The 17,898-nt window shown below is 38.5% G+C and overlaps 1 protein-coding gene across 7 annotated transcripts in view; it reads right to left on the reverse strand.

Annotated features, from left to right (window-relative positions):
• Positions 1-15,123, reverse strand: part of PLEKHA5 (pleckstrin homology domain containing A5) — a 166,657-nt gene extending 151,534 nt beyond the window's left edge. For all 7 annotated transcript variants that reach the window (XM_019006721.2, XM_015628348.2, XM_019006720.2 and 4 more), the window contains exon 1: positions 15,069-15,123. The gene's annotated coding sequence lies outside the window, so the exon portion shown is untranslated. The remainder of the gene's footprint in view (positions 1-15,068) is intronic.
• Between the last annotated feature and the right edge of the window lie 2,775 nt (positions 15,124-17,898).

Below are 17,898 nucleotides of genomic sequence, written 5' to 3' on the forward strand. Positions count from 1 at the left end.
AGAAAATCAATTAAGCAGTCAAAATGAACAAGTATATAAAGAGGAAAAAACATTTACCAAAATAAATTCTCTATAGAATGCCATTACACATCTCTTTTTATTTTTTTTTAATGCTGACTACCTATACAGGGTAACCAAGAAAATATTTTAATTGGCCTCTAACTTCATATTCTTCCACCTATTAATCTTGCACCGCAATGAAAAGCTTTAATCTGTTTTTGTGGCAAAACAATCTCTGACAAGCAGATGGTTAATTTTGGTTAGATAAAAATAAAATCCTTTAAAAGGGAGAGCTGAGCCATGTAAAATATTTAACATCAACCACTTCAGCAGCCTCAAAACAGGTTACAAAGATACATAAACTTTTGATGAATTCACACTATTCAGTTCATCTACTGCCAAGACAGGTCATATCTTGAAAACACTGCTGTTCTTCTCAGCTTAAAGGAAACAGCTCCTGTATGTAAATTCCTGTCCTAATTTCATGTAGGGTGTTCATCACTCTCTCCTCAGCTGCCAGGACTGCTCATCAATCCTACTCCTGAGCATTTGGAGAAACAATCTTTCTTGTAGATATTTTCTTTCCTCCATTAAAAGTTTTATTTTGAAGAAATGTGTCCATTCAGAGGGATGCTGCCTCTTCCCCAAGAGCTCCCTGTTTACTGCTGTAACTCACAAAATATTTACATCTCTAAAGTTACTGATGCACATCAGCTCCTACTCTAAACCATTCTCTTTTTTTTTGGGAGCTGCACCTCCTCAGCTTTACATGAGTCAGCTTTCCCCAAATTATTACCCTGGCCATTAGCACCAGGTGAATCAAAGTAGGAGCACTGGAAGAGTATAGCAAATTACTGAAAACAAAATCCTAGCTTCAAAGATCATTCATTCCACACACAATATTTATATACTCTTCTTTATTACGCCTCGAGCAAGTAAATAAATAAATAAATAAATATATATATATATAAAAAAAAATTATTAAATGTCCAATGATTACTTACAAACTAGCAATGGTCTTACATAATTTTTGGTGGTCCAAAGAATCACCAGAACAGAAATCAAAAATAGCTCAAGGCAGTGTCACCAGAGAACTCTAGAACTAACATTTCCATGGTATTTTGTGCAGTACAAAACATGGCCTAAAGAGCATAAAAAGCTGAGATGCTTTGAAAAGTGAACAAACACGAGCAGTGGTTTTGTATGCAAATTTAAAAAAAAAAAAAATATCAAAAAAATATCAAGTATTTAAAAACATAGTAAACTCAAGTTGCTAAATTATGGAAATGTATTATGAAATTACATTCTTCTCCATTTCCACCTCTTTTATTTGAGTGCTTGGTGTTAAGAATGTACCATTATGTGGAATTCAGCCAAGCAAAAATTTTTTGTTTTGTTTTACCATTTCAATACATAATTTGGAAAGCAACCAGTGAAATGGCACAACTTATCTCTAAAAACAAGACCAGAGATTTTAGTGGCTCTTGATTATGTTTTCCTTACAATGATCCTTTGCAGAAAAGTACAAGTTTCAGTTTAGAGCCCTGATAATTAGTGCCTGTGGGAATAAAGCAAATTATTTTTTCCACAGCAACATAATTTCCTGTAACTTTAATTTTTCCATGATGATATTCTAGTGGTTGCTCAGACATAAGATTTTACTGTCTGCGGTGTGATCGGGATTTGAAACAATTATCTGCTTTCAGTTTAATCTCCCCATCCAAAGAAAAAGCTAGGTTTATAGTTATTAAAAAACTGTATATGAGGAAAGTATTTGCCAGTAAGCCCCAGATAATTTTAGGGATGATAAAGAATTCTTCTCCTTTTGGATTCAATTATTTAAGATGACAAAATCTAACAGATGCAACTTGAAAGTGCACCTGGAGTAGAGGTGCTGCAGCCACCTTCTCAAGAATGAGAACTTCCTCCCAAAACTCTGAGAATTCATCTTCACTGACCAGGAAAAGCTTAACCTACAGAAAAGGGGTGCAGACAAATTGCTTAAATACAGATTTCAGAGAATTCAGAGCTGCCAGTGGTTTGCAGAGAGGCAACACCACAGAGGTGATGCTCCAAAGTCATCCCAAAGCGCGCTCAGTGAACGCGCTGACGGAACACCTGTTGTTCTCAGAGCCTTTCACCAGATATTTTTCACTCAGCAATGAGAAGAAAACGTGTCTTGCAGGGCACAGAGCTGTACAAAAGACAGCAGATGCAACCACCCTTTCCTACTGAAATGAAAAACAAGTATCAGCACTTTTTTTTCAAGTTTTAATGATGCACAGGGATGCTACGTTTAATCATCACACCTCATGAGGAGGAATCATTAAACACTTCAAAAGAAGCCTCTAAAAAAGATCAATGTTCTACTTGATTGAAAAAAAAACAAAACCCAAAAAAACCAAACATTGGAAACTACATTCCCTTGTAGACATCTCAGCCGACAATATTGGATCTTTCCCAAAAGAAACGCTGGGGTTACAGAATCAGACCAGGGAGATCAGTGATGCAATGATGAGCTGAAGGGACATCGTGTTGTTCACTCAGGCAGCTCCAGAACCCAAACCTCAGCCAACCCAGATGGTGAAATCAGGCACTTATTGGTGTTTCCAACACCCAATTCAACAGCATTGCTGCAAAGTGTTGTAAAAAACCAACCAACCAACCTCACAAATCCCAGCCAGCCACATGCCAGACTTCTTGTAATCCTGATGAGATTCCCATCATTTTCAAATGGACATTGGAAATTCCTATTATATCATTACATAAACAACAAAAAACACCACATATATATTCTTCTATTAAGTATCATCAATAGCTTTTCATTTTATCTCACTGATAGATGACCTGTTCCTACTCCTTCACAGCTAATAGCCTGAGTTTTCACTTGAATATTTTAAGCAAGGGCCTACCAGCACACAGGTGTTTTATCTTTTCATTTTTAGAGAGAAAAGGTATGAAATGTTGATCTCCCAAGTAAATTATTTCTAGTAAAAAATGCTGTCCAGTGGCACAAAACTAAGTATTAATAAAGCTGTTCAAGGAATGTATTTTAGTGCTGTTCTTGAAAGATAGTTTTACACTCCATAATGCATTCATCTTTGCTTCAGAATGAGTATTTCCTAATGTATTCATTTGAACTTAACACTACTTTGCTTACATGACAGCTACTAATGCTTTTCATTTTAAAATCTGTTTTATTCTGTGTTCAGCACTGTAGTTTTTCATCAATACCTCTAACAGTTATTTTCAATACCCACTTCAATCCACTGAGAAAATGAAAGTGTAGCATTTAATAACCAAATATTCCTTCATCTGAGTATCATGAAGTCTCCAAGACAAAACCATGAAACTTTACCAGGAACATAACAAAAACATTGTGAAGCAGTAAGGACTTATCTAATGACTACAACACTATTTATCTCCTCCCAAGAAGAAAACAGCTTTGACTTTAAAAAAAACAACAAAAATTCCCTGACCACAAATCTTATTTTTCTGTTATCACAGTGACATTACCAAGACATCTAAGAGACCTGGAGAGAAACGGAGAAAGAATCAGTCTTGCCATGGTGTGCCAACAGAAAATACCAAAACACAACTCAACCCCTGGCTTGTCTATTAACATTCAAAGATTATTTTCTTCTAATTTCTTCAATTAGACAGATTCTTCCCCAAACTCATAGCCAGTCTTTCACAGACAACAGTCTGAAAGACAAATAGAACTAAAGTATGTCAGTCTAATGACAGCGGCCCTACAAAGCAAAAACCCCTAAAGTTCAATTGTTAATCTCTACTTCCACTCCTTGTAAAACAAGAAGTACTGGCCCCTACCAAGCAATTCAAACTATCATAAGGCAAATTAAAGAGCATCACTGATGGGAAGGAATCACAGGGTGCAATTCTCCCTCGAAAGAATGACCAGCAGGCTGTTTGAAGTACAGGAGAAAGTCATAAAGAACGATTTGTTTTAGCTCTGCCATGTGAGTTTACCCCTCTCCATCCTTTTTCAGGGAGAAAGGGAAGAGTGAAGGAGGTGAGGGGAAAAACAGAGGAATAGATGGGCTGAAGATTTTATTTGCTATTCACAGCACATTAGTTGAATGTTTAAGTGTCACTGTATTAAATATGTTGCAGGTGAGCATGCACACACATACACCTCTTCCTCATTTTTATAAATAAATCAAGTAATCTAATCCATCAATTTACAGAGAGAGATTTCTAAACATATCTGTTAATTACCACAATTCTAGTGAGTAGTCCCTAGTGCACACTTACTTTAGGGGAAAAAAAGTACGCTTAATTAAAATAATAAAAAAAAGAAATTAAACATCTGTAAAGCTTAATACACAATTCAAAGTCTCAACTTTTCAACAGTTAGCAGCGTATCCTGAGCAGGCTTTAATTTTGACTGAACAGCAGAAAATCTTGCTGGGTTCATTTCAGGCTGCAGGCATTTGATACTGCACTGACCTCGCAGTATTTACATTCCCCTTAGGAAAATCTGGCATGCAGTCCAACTGGGGAAGATCATGTCTAACACTACTTGAGCTACCAGTGCTAGAAGCAAGCAGAGTAACAGTGAAAATAGTAGGGTGAACAATAAGGGCACGTACACAGAAATAAAATAAAAAGGAAGAGAAAGAGAAGGTCAAACAGCAGAAGAAGGGAAGAACTGAAGAGACAGAGACTTGGAGACAGTTGTTTTTCTGATATAAATAAATCCCTATTTTTTTTTTCCAAACCAATAGTGCAGAGAGGCTTTTAGACTACTAAAAAACCAAATTACTTTAGCTCAAGGAAAATAAACTGATCAGAAGACTTGAAATATTTGCCTCTGATCAAAACAAATTAACAGCTGCCAACTGCAGCTTTGTCTGCATTGCATTTTATTTTTTGTTGTGGTTGACATGTCTATGTCAAATTCAGACAGAAAAAACCAACCCAGACCATAAAATCCTCCATAAGCTCTGCTTTTGACCATCCCCTCTCCACTCCTAAGAGGGACACATGGTGAACCCAGCTGCTAAATCCAAAACCTGCTCACTTCCATTCACTGCAATTTAGGTTCCTAGCGCTGCAAAGAAATTAGACAGGAATACAGGAGCCAATTTTCCACAAATTCTCCTCCAGTATTTCTTAGAGGTGCTTAACCCATCTTCAAACAAGTGAAAAATTTTGCTTATTCTTTACAGATTCACTCTGCCAGCAACATAATCTCCTATATACCAGGCCTGGTGAAAGTGTATGAGACACACAGGTTCTGAACCAGAGCCAGATTCATTTCTTCAGCTCCTTGAAAAAATAAATAAAAGCCTTAAGTTACCAGAACGCATTTTAAAACCCTGTTTCAAATTGCACAATGCAGTTTTTCAAGGAAAATAATAAAAGCAAGAGCTCTTGTGTAAGTTAATGATTGCAATACTTGACAAAAATGATGGTACCTTCAATCCTCATTAAAAGTTTGAGAAGTCTCTGTCTGCACTAATGACTTAAAAACAGCATCACTAAAAGTCAGAAAGAAAAAACAACTCCATTACTGAGCAAAAGACTTCCTCCACCTCTTATTTAAAACCAGGATGCTGATAATTCCAACTCCTCAGCCTGATGCAATCTTTGCTTAAATCATGGAGGGCTGTGAAACCCCACTTAGAGCCTAATAGGACATCACCACTTTAATCAACAGACTGTTTTCTGTTTATGTCTCACTTCTAGTTCTCTTTCAGCAACCAAACAGCAAGATTTTCAAAGAACTTACATATCTGAACTCAAAAATGTTTTGAGGCAGCAGTCACCCAAACAAAAGATTATAATGAACAGGATAAAACACTGGTATTTGAATTGCTGAATTTGATAGCACTTTTTGTTGTTTTGAACCACAAAATGAGCAATCAGAGGCACCAGAAATCCCGAATTTCTTGTTAGACAGGTTTGGCACTTTCACCTGAAGTTGGATGAAAACCACAGAGTGAGCTCAGTTCTGAAGCACATTGCAAAGTGCATAGCTCAGAATGCAAGAATAAAGAGCACTTCAGGAAAAGGTTCAGATTTTTATTATACCTTGGAAGTGAAGTAAAATGCAAATGTTCCAGGTAAGAAACTTGGGAGTGGGTGGTCTGTAGAAGATACATAAAGAACAATGTGTTCTGTAGACATATATAAATATATATGTATCTATAGATGTAAGATATAAACACTAGTGGTAACAGGAAGACCAAAAGGATACCCTTTCATTAGATTTGCATTTAACCAGAAGTCACTTTACCATACTACTAGGCATCACTCATCTAAGTAATTCTAAAATGACACTTTTTATGCTGTGTACTATGCACTGTGCAATACATTCAGCTAGAAAAGTAGGCAAATTTAATGGTTTTGTTGTCACTTTATCTGCTCTAAAGAACAAAAAACTTTCCTTTAACCCTCCTCTTTGTGGCCATCACTAATGTGGCAATCCTAAACCTGGGAAACTTTTAAATTCAGTTTACAGGAAAAAACCCTTTCATTTAGTTATTGAATTGTCAGACAGACAGGAGTTGCAGATGAAGAAATACAAGAGGAAGAGGAGTACGAAGGAAATAAAACACTTTTTGCAGCAGGGTTAGCACAATTCACACTCTGCTTCCTTCCAGCCTCATCCTCACAGCATTTCAAGGTTGAGGAGGAGGAGATTAGGGTAGCTTTAGTGACATACTCCTCCAAAATTCAATGTAATAGGGATATTTTTAGGTTTCAATTAAACAAGTTAAAATTTTATTGTTTCAAAAGTCAAATTATTTTAACTCTGCTGATACAACAAAGAAGATGGATCAATCAGCAGAAGCTGAAATGCTATTAATTGAAAAAAAAAATAAATTAGTAACATTTGGGTGCTTTACCAACTGAAAATATTTCAGTGTTTCAGACCATGTAAGCAACAGATCCCCACATCAAGCAGAGATGAGTTTGTACCACAAGAGAGATTTCAGATCAGAACAGATGATATGAATATCTAATGAGGTTTAGCTTGCATCATTCTTCTGATTAAAATTCATCATTAAAATGAAAACTTGATCTTATGACATTGATTGCTCAAACATGTATTTTTGTTTGCAACTTTCTTTGTCAACCTTGCATCAAACCTTACAAAAAATTCCAACCAAAGACTTTTATATTCATCTAGAGGATTTTCCTTGTACATCAAAAAAGACAAAAGTAACCCTACAAAATGGTGTGAACAAAATTTAAAATCCACAACAAAACCCTCCATCTCACAGTCTTAGCCAAGAGGAAACCAAGTTACTCTTTCAGGCATTCAAGTAAATAAGATTAAAAGGTTTTGTTTTTCACCATAAGCATTTGAGAGCACCACGTGTTTATTCCTGTTGCTCACAAAATTTTATTTAAAAGAGAGATTTCTGTCCTTTTTATACACCAAGTTCACTGAAAAAAAAATTTTAGCTTATGCATCACATGTTTTTACTCATGTCAAAAATAGTTTCAAAAATGATAAATCTTACAGACATTGGTCAGGAGCTGCATAATCTTCAGGATTAAATAAAAAAATAGGGAATAAAAAAAAAATCCAAAATGACAGAATTTTGCTAGTAGTACAGCTCAGAACAAAATCCAAAGCTGTATTTTTGCAGGATTTGTGCAATTACGGTATCCTACTTATTCAGGGAGTAGATGATAAAAGCTTCCAGGAAATAATGGAGTGGAAAGATGGCAAAGATGGCATTTGAAAATTGGAGCTTTCACCAGGCATTTTGCTTCCAAATACCTTTTCCTACTAGGACCTCTCTTGCCTGGTCTGACACACTGAAACATTTCCAGTTAATAAAACACAAGATTTATTTTTAAAGCACTTGTTTCTATTAAACATGATTTTTTATAGATTCTGGAAGAAGTAAAAACAGGGAGCCAATTTTAAAGGTTAGGTTGCTTGGCAATATACCTTTCCTTACAAATAATTGTTCTTACTAAATCACACTGGAGAAAGCCATGAAGAACTAAGTTTGTGGAACCTCCTGAATATGCAAGTGTTTTCTTAATTGCTTATATAAAGCTTCAAGACAATCACAGGCCGCACAGAAATTCAAAATACTGTCTTAAAAACCCTTTTTTCCCCACCCCGTAGATTTCAAGTAAGTATTCAATTCAAGTTTCATAGGTCTGGAGCAGAGATGAAGAAGAGATGAAACTTCTCAACCAAGCATTTAAGCAGACCTCCCTGTCCTACCCAGCACTGGGAAGCAGAGTTTTACTGGAGTGCCTCTGCTGTCAAGTTCCCATCCCCAAATTTCTACTTCTGATGGCCACCACTGATGCAGCTTCTTCCCTCCTCACCATCGCTGTCAGAGAACACCTCACCTTCAAGCAAATGCAAGGAGAGAGCTGCAAGGCATGGTTATCTCACACATTCCAAAGAAAGAAGGCAAGGGAGGAGGGAGAGAGAGAGAGAAGGGGAAAGAGTTTAAATTTAGGTATTTACTTACTGAAACACAGAAAAGAACACACATCCAGGCACCACGCTGGCAGGAATCCCAGCAGTCAGGGCTGTGGAGCTTCGCTTCCAGCAAGGATTTCTTTGCCTGAAGCTCCACAAGAGCCTTCTCCCCCTCTCACAAGCACACAGAAGCGAACTGAGGAGTGCTCTGCACTGCCAGCCCGAGTGTATCTCAGGTTTAATGAAGTGTAATTCATTAGAATAAGAGCTGGGGTAACATAAACATGTGCAGGAAAAACAGGCTTGGCGCAACACCACAACAGACACCGGGTTTGATCAGCACAACAAAACTCTGTCAGACCACAGGGTTAAAAAAGAAAAGAGGGTGCAACTCCTTTAAAGCAAAAGCAGAACATAAAAGGCACCAGGTAAAATTTGGACCTGTAAAAGCTCTAGCAAACAGAGCTACAACGAGTAGTTCACAAGGCACCAGGTGAGGTTTATGGAAGTGTCCCTCAGCTCCAGGTGCTGCAGGATATGGTACCAAGGTGGGGAAGAGAAAAAGAACCTGTGCAGCACCCAGACACAACAGGAAGATGAAATACAGGTATGTGCCCCAAAATCAGCCTTAAAAAGGCACATCAATTATATTTTTTTTGCAAAGTGGGGAGGGCTTGGAGGAAAAAAATGTACTACTGTATTTATTAAACACTGCAGCAACCACCTACATGAAAGTTTTGATTGATGAGCATTTCCTCTGCTTTTTGCCATCCTTCACACATGAAAGACCACGTAAGAATTCACTTCACTGTAATAAATGTAGAGTATATCCACTTTATCTGCTAGTAGTACTTAATCACCAAAAAAAGACCAAACCTAGGGAAAAGATCTTTACACTTCAAAAACAAGGATCTAAAGCTAGAGACCAATTTACTCATTTGTTAACAAATATCAAAAAAGTTTGAGTGTCTTCAATATCTTTCTCATGGACTTCAGTGTCCATGTGACTACTCATGTATAGGTATTTTTGTATTTTTAAATAACTACTCATCAATTCTTACAAGTGTTGAAAAACTTGGTAAGGATTTTAAAAAAAATCAGTAAATTCTCTCATGCTTTCAAGTCTTTCTCAGTGAAACTGAAGCATTTAAGGTATTGCCCAATTTAGAAACACACTGCAGGAAAGAGACAGCTCAAAATATCAACCACACACGTCATAGGCAAAAAGATCCTTCAGAAGCACAGCAATTCCTAACGTTCACATTTGGTATTCCACCTCCCAGACTAACTTTGAAACAGACTCCTAAGCCAGGGATAATGGGCCCTTCCAGACCTGCACACGAGTCAGACAACTTGTTTTTGCAGGGTGAACTTTTGCCACCCTTCCCTCTGGGAGAAATCCCATTAAGTTTGCTCCTAGGAAATCAGCTCCCACTCCTTTTCCTGACTTGCCACTGCTCCTTCCTGCCTGGTTGTCTCTCCACTCTTTCCCTTTCTACAACTGCTCCCAGCCTTTTAGCCTTCCCCTGCACTACAGCACTACCTACAGCCTTGTCCTTCCACATCCAACCCATAAGAAGCTGCTTTTTGGATGCAGTCCCACCTCTCCTCTGACCCACACCCATCTCTTCCTGTGCCTAGAATCCTTCCACCTCCACACCCAGCTTCAGCTTTGCGGTATTTTTGGTTCTCGAAATATTTCAGTGGAAGAAAGAAGCAAATGTTAAAACAGATAATAAATGTGCAGGCATTCCCAAAAAAGTTCTCCTTATCTGAACAGCTTTGCTCACTACAAAAGGCACAGGGTAGCTTGTAGCTACGTCCCAGTTCACCCACACACCATTATTTGACCTACAGGTCACACCGTGTAAGAAAAAGAATTGAGTTTATTCTTCATTTTAGTAAAATAAAGGTTAGAGGTAACAAGAACTAAATTTCCAGGAGGAACACTGCGATTTTTCAGTCCTGGAGAAAAACTGTTTGATCTGTTCGTATTTTTCTCAAATTCCAATTTCCTTTCAAGAAAGGGCTTTTCTGCAAACACTACTGGTTGTTCTTTGATTTTTCTGGAGAAACTCTCATCTGAATGGGAAAGGGTCTTTAGAATGCACATAAAAGACAAAGGTTCAAACGAAAGCTGAATTTTCAATGAGCACAGGTTTATTTTAGTAAACAATAGAAACTCAGAGCTGAACCAGATCTTATCCCTTTTAATCACTTAATAAATTTTTCTTGCCTTCCCAATTTTCAAGCTACATGTCTACAATAAACAAACCTGCACTGACAAAAAGGCTCTATAAAAGCACACAAAACCTCTGTTTGATGCAACAGTGGGCTCACCTTGGCTGTGGCCAGGGTTTGCCAATGCCTTGATTCAGCTAGCAACAGGGAAAAAACTGTCCTGATGAACACAGAAAAAGGTAAACTTCAAGAGCAAACCCTAAAAATGAAACTTCAACCCTCTTAATTCTTTGAGTTTTTAAGAACTTCTGCAGTCAGCTTTTGTACTGCCCAAAAAGTGTCAGTCCTACAGCAAAGTTGAGAAAAATCAAATTCTAACATGCAAACAGCTTACCTAATAGTACTTCTGTAGAAGCCAACCTAGGCAGACTGATGCAAAATTCCACAAATATTCTATTTGGAATGATTTTTAGAACAACCTTATTTGATAAATTAGTAATTTAAATAATATAACCCTTGTTTGGAAAGGAAAACAAAAAATTACATAAATATTGAATATGTATTCAGAACTACTGCAATGAGAATCAAAAATGCAAGAAAAGGAAGCAAATGCTTGAGTTTAGATCATTGGGTCGTTTTAACCAACAACAGGGGTTTCTTATGCAAATACATAAATGCACATACACATTTATGTAATTTTATAGTACTCAAACCCAGTGCTTCGGTGCCTAAAGATTATGAAGTCGTCACAAAATATTAAAAAGATCAAGCTGGAAATTCTCAATGATCTTCCTAGATGAGGAGTCTGAGGCCTGTGACCAGGTCTGTCTTCACCACTGGGAAGGATCACAATGGGATTGTCCCTTGGGGTCCTTTTCCTTAGGCACTTATAAATAACCTAAATAACTTAAGCTCCCTATACTGCTGTCCACCTTAGATGTGTTTTGGGGGTAAAGCCCTTAACTTTTCAGAGCTCACAAGTGCACAATACACTCAGCACAAGTAACCAGGCCAGTGAGAGACCCAAAGCAGGACAAAAGGAAAATATCAAGTTTGCTGCATCACAATTTTCAAGCCCCACGAGTTTTACTTCATAATACAGAAGATTCAACACTTAACTGAAAGTAACAAATGTTGTAATTGAATGTCTTGGTTCTACAGTCAAGGGCCCTATATTCTGGGTAAAAGTTTAGTTGTATAAATACCAAACCAAGCACTACTTCAGCAAAGTTTACTGCTGCAGTTCCCACCAAGTGCCAGTGAAGGGCTGTCAGTGCACAGGTCTAATGTAAATTAAACAAACCCAGACTTCCCACTCTGAAAGAGACAAAACCCCTAAACAATACAGCCACTCTCCTGAGAACATACACAAGGTATCACCACATTGCACATTTTTTTAAACTCCAAATAGCAAACTACACCTTTTGTCATTCGGGTTTACCAGAGGTGAGGAGGATGTGGGGAAATGATTCTGTCATTAGCAAATATTCTACTACTCAAAAAAAACCCCAAAAAATAACATGCAAAAAAGGTCAAAGTCCTAGCTAGCATCAACTTACTAAGACAACCCTACACCAAAAGAAAAGCGCAGTATGCAAAGGGAACAGCCCCTTATCTCTCCCTGTTGTAGTCTATCTTTCCAGCTTAAAACTAGAACAAATCCAATGCCATGGGAGAGAAAAAAAAAAGTGTAAAATAGTCACCGTTTGGTATTTACTTATTCTGAAACCGAGTGCACACATCCCAAGAAAAATAGAGTGTCCTTTAAAAATAATCACATTTCAATGCAGTCTGTAAACTGAGTCATTTGTTTGAAATGCCAGTCCAAGGAATGCTAAGATTTAGCTGACGATTATCTCCTCGACATTATCCCAATTTGATTATACAGTGTTTACTACATCAAAGCCAAAAAAAGCACAGTAATAGATTCAGCAACACACCCACTTGGAACACTGAAGACCTATTATTAAAGAACCAGAGGAATAATTTTCAAAAGGTTTTTATTTTCAAACACAGTCTAGCATAAGATCTTACCATAAAGGAAGGTTGTTAAACATTTCTATTCAACCCACATATTTGAAGCTGTGCCTCAGAACTTAGGTCAAATTATTTATGTGATCAGGAAACTTGACTATCCTTCTTGTCTAACTCTGGAAACATTGCAGGAATCCAACAGACAGGTTTCAGTGGCTGAAGCACCAAAACCATGACATTAAAATTAATTTCATTGTAACTTTGTAACTCATATGGAACATAAAACGATCTGTTTCTTCCAGAACTAACCACAAACAAAATTTCAGTATTTTTTAGTTTTAACATAGCTTTATTACGCCGTAATTGGGTATTAATAACATTCAGCAAATCAGTACACACAAATCAGCAGGTTATGGTTAAAAATCCACATGTGGGGGTGATTGTATAGCAGAAGGTCACAACAGCCCGTGCTGTTTGCCCCTCATGCAGAAGCCCCACAGTAGTTAAAATTCAGACAACCAGAATTATTATAATCAGCACATCACCCGGAGTTACAGTGTCTAGGATTAGAAGACAGTGATTATAACGTTGTCACCCTGTCTTCGTTAGCTCTCACATCCTCTCTAGCACCAGCACAGAGAGGGAATGCGAGACAGCTTTAAAAGAAGCTATCACTGGGCAGGAATTCAAATTCAGCCTGAGACGCTACACAACAAACCAGTATTTAACTTAGGATGCCAAACTGGTCAGACCACGTGAACCTTTCAGCAGGCCTGACAGCACCATCCCTGCTATCCTCCTACAGCTCTCAAACCACACAGAAGTGTTTGTGCAACATGTTTTCAAAGGCAGCACAACTTCCAAACACAAACGGAGCTATTTTCTGTTGGCTGTCAGCGAGACAATCAGCTCCATGCACATCCTCACAGTTATGGCAGCACCTTGAACACGGGATCTTGGAAGGACAAGGGTGCACAACCAACTTAGCACTCAGTAAGTCTGGCCAGAAGAGCATCAGTTACTCTACAACAGCTGTTCACACACTTGTTTATTCCAGGAAAACTCAAGTTGCTATTTTCCAGTTACTACAGCTGGCCAACACTCTCTTCATGGGCTTTCTACAAGAAAAGATTGCATCTCAAAGTCCAGAATAATAATTTTTTTTTTTTTTTCATATTGCATACACACACAAACACAGCTTTCTTTAATTCTCATTTGTCATCATTTAACAATCTGCACAGATCTCCTGAGGTGAAATTTTTAATGGATCCCTGTCCTCAGTCTGGTGTATTTCTTGTCAACTGCTACACAACACTCCTGCAATGTAAATTGCAAGAAGGCAGAATAGAACAGAAAAACAAGTTGCTTATTAACAAATAATCTGCCCTCGTAGACAGCACAGTGCCTATTCTGGTCAGATTTTTGGGAGCATTATGCTTCAGTACATGTTTTCAACTTTTGTTTAGGACCAAATCAAACACACTCATATAAAATAAACCATGAAACACACGTGTAACAGCCACCTCACGCTGCCTACAATGCCTCTTACACAGAGCAGCAACCTTGTGCTCAACACTACAACACAGGAAAAAAACCTACCTGCAGCCTATAAACTATCTGTAAAGTTCACTCTTAAAAGTTACCCCACTAATGACATTATTAATTAAAATACAGCAAACCAAACACAGTGCAGTGAGCAAAAACTCCTGAATGATTTGAGAAAAGCCTGTGAATTGTTAAATAGAAGAAAAAGAAGCATATTAACCAAATATACATAGGTGCCACTTAAAAATTTTCCAGATAAGGAATAATGGACTAACTATCTGGAGAGGAAAAGCTTGTAAGAAGTTTGTACAGATCCAACCAATACACCCCCTGGATTTCTACACAAGAGCTTGATTTTGATGTCTCTAATCCAAGAAGACAATACACACAGCAAGGCTACCACAGTGAACGTGCTCCTCAAAACATACTGAAACCAGAAGAGAAAAGAAATAAATAATGGAAATCAATGCTAGAAGCAGAAGCAGGAGGTCTGCAAAGAAAATGGCCAAATTAAACCTTCAGTGTGGCTTTAAACAATGTAATTAGCCAACAGGGCTGAAATGAACTCTTCTCCCAGTGATGAAGTAAAATCTTGCCTTCGTGAAAACATTTATGGCACAAGAGGGTAGGCACACAAATGTCAAGCAAAAAGACAAATTCAAGGATTTGCAAGGCCATTTGTTGTCAGATGGTTACATTCATAGCAGAAACTGCATTTGAATCTACATCCTCAAACAGCTTTAATAAACACAAAAAGTCAAGAAATTGTTTTAGCTGTGCAGAATTCAGTAAAGAAAGGGTTACATACCGTATGACAAATTTAAATGCACCTTTTGAATTGATAGCACAACATTCAGGTTCAGTTGGGAACACATTCAAAATTACAGTGACATTTAGACAAACTAATTGAAAATTATAGTATTGTGATAAACATTCAACTTACTTTACATAATATCTTGCACCTTCAAAAGTATATGCTTCCTCCCAACCTGTGGGTAAGTCTGGAAAACAAGCAGCAAAACATTCCAATTACCTTTTGAAATGATGCTAGCCATACTGGTCTACTCCCCAACACTGAGGGAGTTGAAATACTGTGTCTGATTCCACATGTCGAAACCTTTAGTCCCAGAAGCAAGTATTTCAGAATTAACTCACAAGACTGCCTAAGTGTGAATTCTGTGAGCCAAGAGAAGCTGCACGCCTGAAAATCTGATTGGGGTTTCTTGTTCTCAAATAATAACAAGGATGGCTTCAGTGTGCCCTTGTTTAAGGTCCCTTTGCCCAGCAACTCGGGGTCATCGTTACATCTCCCTGCCTTGAACTTCAGCAGCATCAGATTACCTGGCAGGCAGAGATCTAAACAAAAATCCACCTAACTGAGTTCCATGCAAGTCAGAAGCTCCTGAAGACGCATGATACCAACTACACCAGAGCATTAGCATTGTATTAGCATAATTCCATCACTGTTGTGACTAACAAGTGTTCCTGCAGTGTTTACAACTCTATTGCATTTTACATGAAAATCATTTTCCATGTAAATCTAGTGGAGGATGTGGGTATATCTCTTCCTTTCTTTTACCACTCTTTGGAGTCAGGAGCCCAGATATAAAAAACCCCATACCACTAATGGTCAAAATCTCTCAACTAACAGTTTCCTGGTGTGATTGAAGCTCTGGAGATATTGTACCTCTAGATGCACCACTACCCTTAAAAGTTTGCCCCTGTCAATAAAAATAATGATACATAGAGCTCTCTCATTGAATTATAAAAGCAAGAATGCATTCCTAAAGAAAAAGAAAGCAATCAGTCTGGGTTATGTGGTGGTTTTTATCCTCCTTATTACTTATTTGCTCTGGCTGCTTTTTTTTTTCACTCCCATCTTCTGCAGAACAAAAATCAAGGTGTATTTTGATAATGGGGCAAAGTACAGCAAACAGGAAGTCTCTCCAGCAGAAGTATTTATGGTTGCTATAAGAACTTTGCAAAAAATACCCTTCCAGTGCTGAATAGCTGCAAGAATAAAAAGCACTTCAGTTCATAATGGAGGACAAAGCTCTCCTCACCGTCTAGAACATGCCTCACAGAATTATTTAACAGAGAGCTTTGCAATAATATACATCTGCAAAAGAAGTGCCATTCACTCAAAAATTGTTTCTTAAGAGAAGATAGATGCATTTTGAACATATTTTGACTAGGTTCCAAAACAATGGTCACATCAGAAGAAGAGATAAACCTCAGAATAATTCTGTTTGATTATATCTGTGTGTGGAGAGATTCATTTACATACTCGTGAATGAGGAAAACTATAGGAACAGATTTGGTTTTTAGACACTTTGGTATCTGATTGATGAATTATGGCCAATGTATCCAAGGTCATGTCTCAGTCTTGTGTCCAAAAATAAGTTCAATTTACCTGATGATAACTCTGCTCTGTTACACACAATACTCCAGACACTCAAAAGCAAACTGCATTTCCTTTCGAAGGCACTTAACAGCAGAAACAAATGAGATACTTGGAAAATTACCGGGAAATCATCATCAGTCAACAGAGACAGTGGGAATAGTTTAAAAAAAGAATTAATACTCAGCTAATGCCAGTGTTGAACAAGAAAAGCACTTCACACACATCTGCCCCCATGCATATTGCTGTAGATGAAGGCCACTCTCTCAGTCTGAGCACTGAGAGCAGGAGGAAGAGGAGCCTGACAGCAATCAGTAGTTCTACTTCCAAGCATTAAATGACTTCTTTTAAACAACAGAACCTTCGCCGCAAATCTAACTGCAGAATTCTAATTGACAGCACCCTGTGGTTTTTAAACTATTCCCAACTCAAAAACTAAAAAAAAAAAAAGAAAAAAAAGGATGTCCACCGTTTTCTAAAAGGCTGTTTCTGATTCTGATTCCTTAATGCATAAGTATTAACCAAACATGAAAGCAGATAATCTGATACAGACCAATTCACTTGCAGATTATTTCCCCGTGATTATCCAAGTGATTATATACATAAAAACAACTGCACGTATTACTACACTCCACCACCTCCCAGTGGCATATGCAGCCTGTGTGCAATTCCAGCAGTCAAGAGTTTGGCTCCGGGTCTCCAGAGTGTCTGCTGTAAATCCTCCTCCTCCAGCACCTCCTGCTGCTACTTCTCCAGAGTGGAGCAAACAGCAGAAGCAAAGACTTGATTCCTCCCTCCTCCCTCCAAGTTATTTCTAATGTTTCAAGTCCCTTTTCCTCCTACCTATTCCACCTCTCTCAGTCACTTGGAAACCACACAGACTCTCAGCCTAGATGGAAGCGCAGGGAGAAAAAGGGTTTCTAGGTGACTAGCGAAATCAGCCTCTACATTTCTAGTACACCTATCGTGGTTAAATCTAGGTACCGCTGGAAACAGAAATACGGCGAGAGGTTTCGTGCTAAAGCGAGGAAGGATGCTATGCAGGTGGATAACCGGGGTAGCCAGCCAGGAGCACGAGAGGAACGAGGCGGTCTCTAATGGTAACTACACAGCCTCGCAGGGGTGATACAAGGCAACGGAGGGAAAGCGGAGACAGATACATTACACAGGCACAACTCGGGGGCAGGGGGAGAAGGCGCTCGAAGAAACTGGCGAGCAGGCTGGACACGCCGGAGCGCTCGGCGGCTGCAGCGCTGCTCACCCCGGGGGGAACAACTGCGCGAAGTGCGGGGAAAGCGGGATCGGGACTTGTCCCGGGGGGCTGCGGCGGCTCCGCGGGGACCCCGGGCTGAACCCGCCCGGGCCAGGGGCG

This window comes from Parus major, chromosome 1A (assembly GCF_001522545.3).
Source record: "Parus major isolate Abel chromosome 1A, Parus_major1.1, whole genome shotgun sequence".
Lineage (NCBI taxonomy): Eukaryota > Metazoa > Chordata > Aves > Passeriformes > Paridae > Parus > Parus major.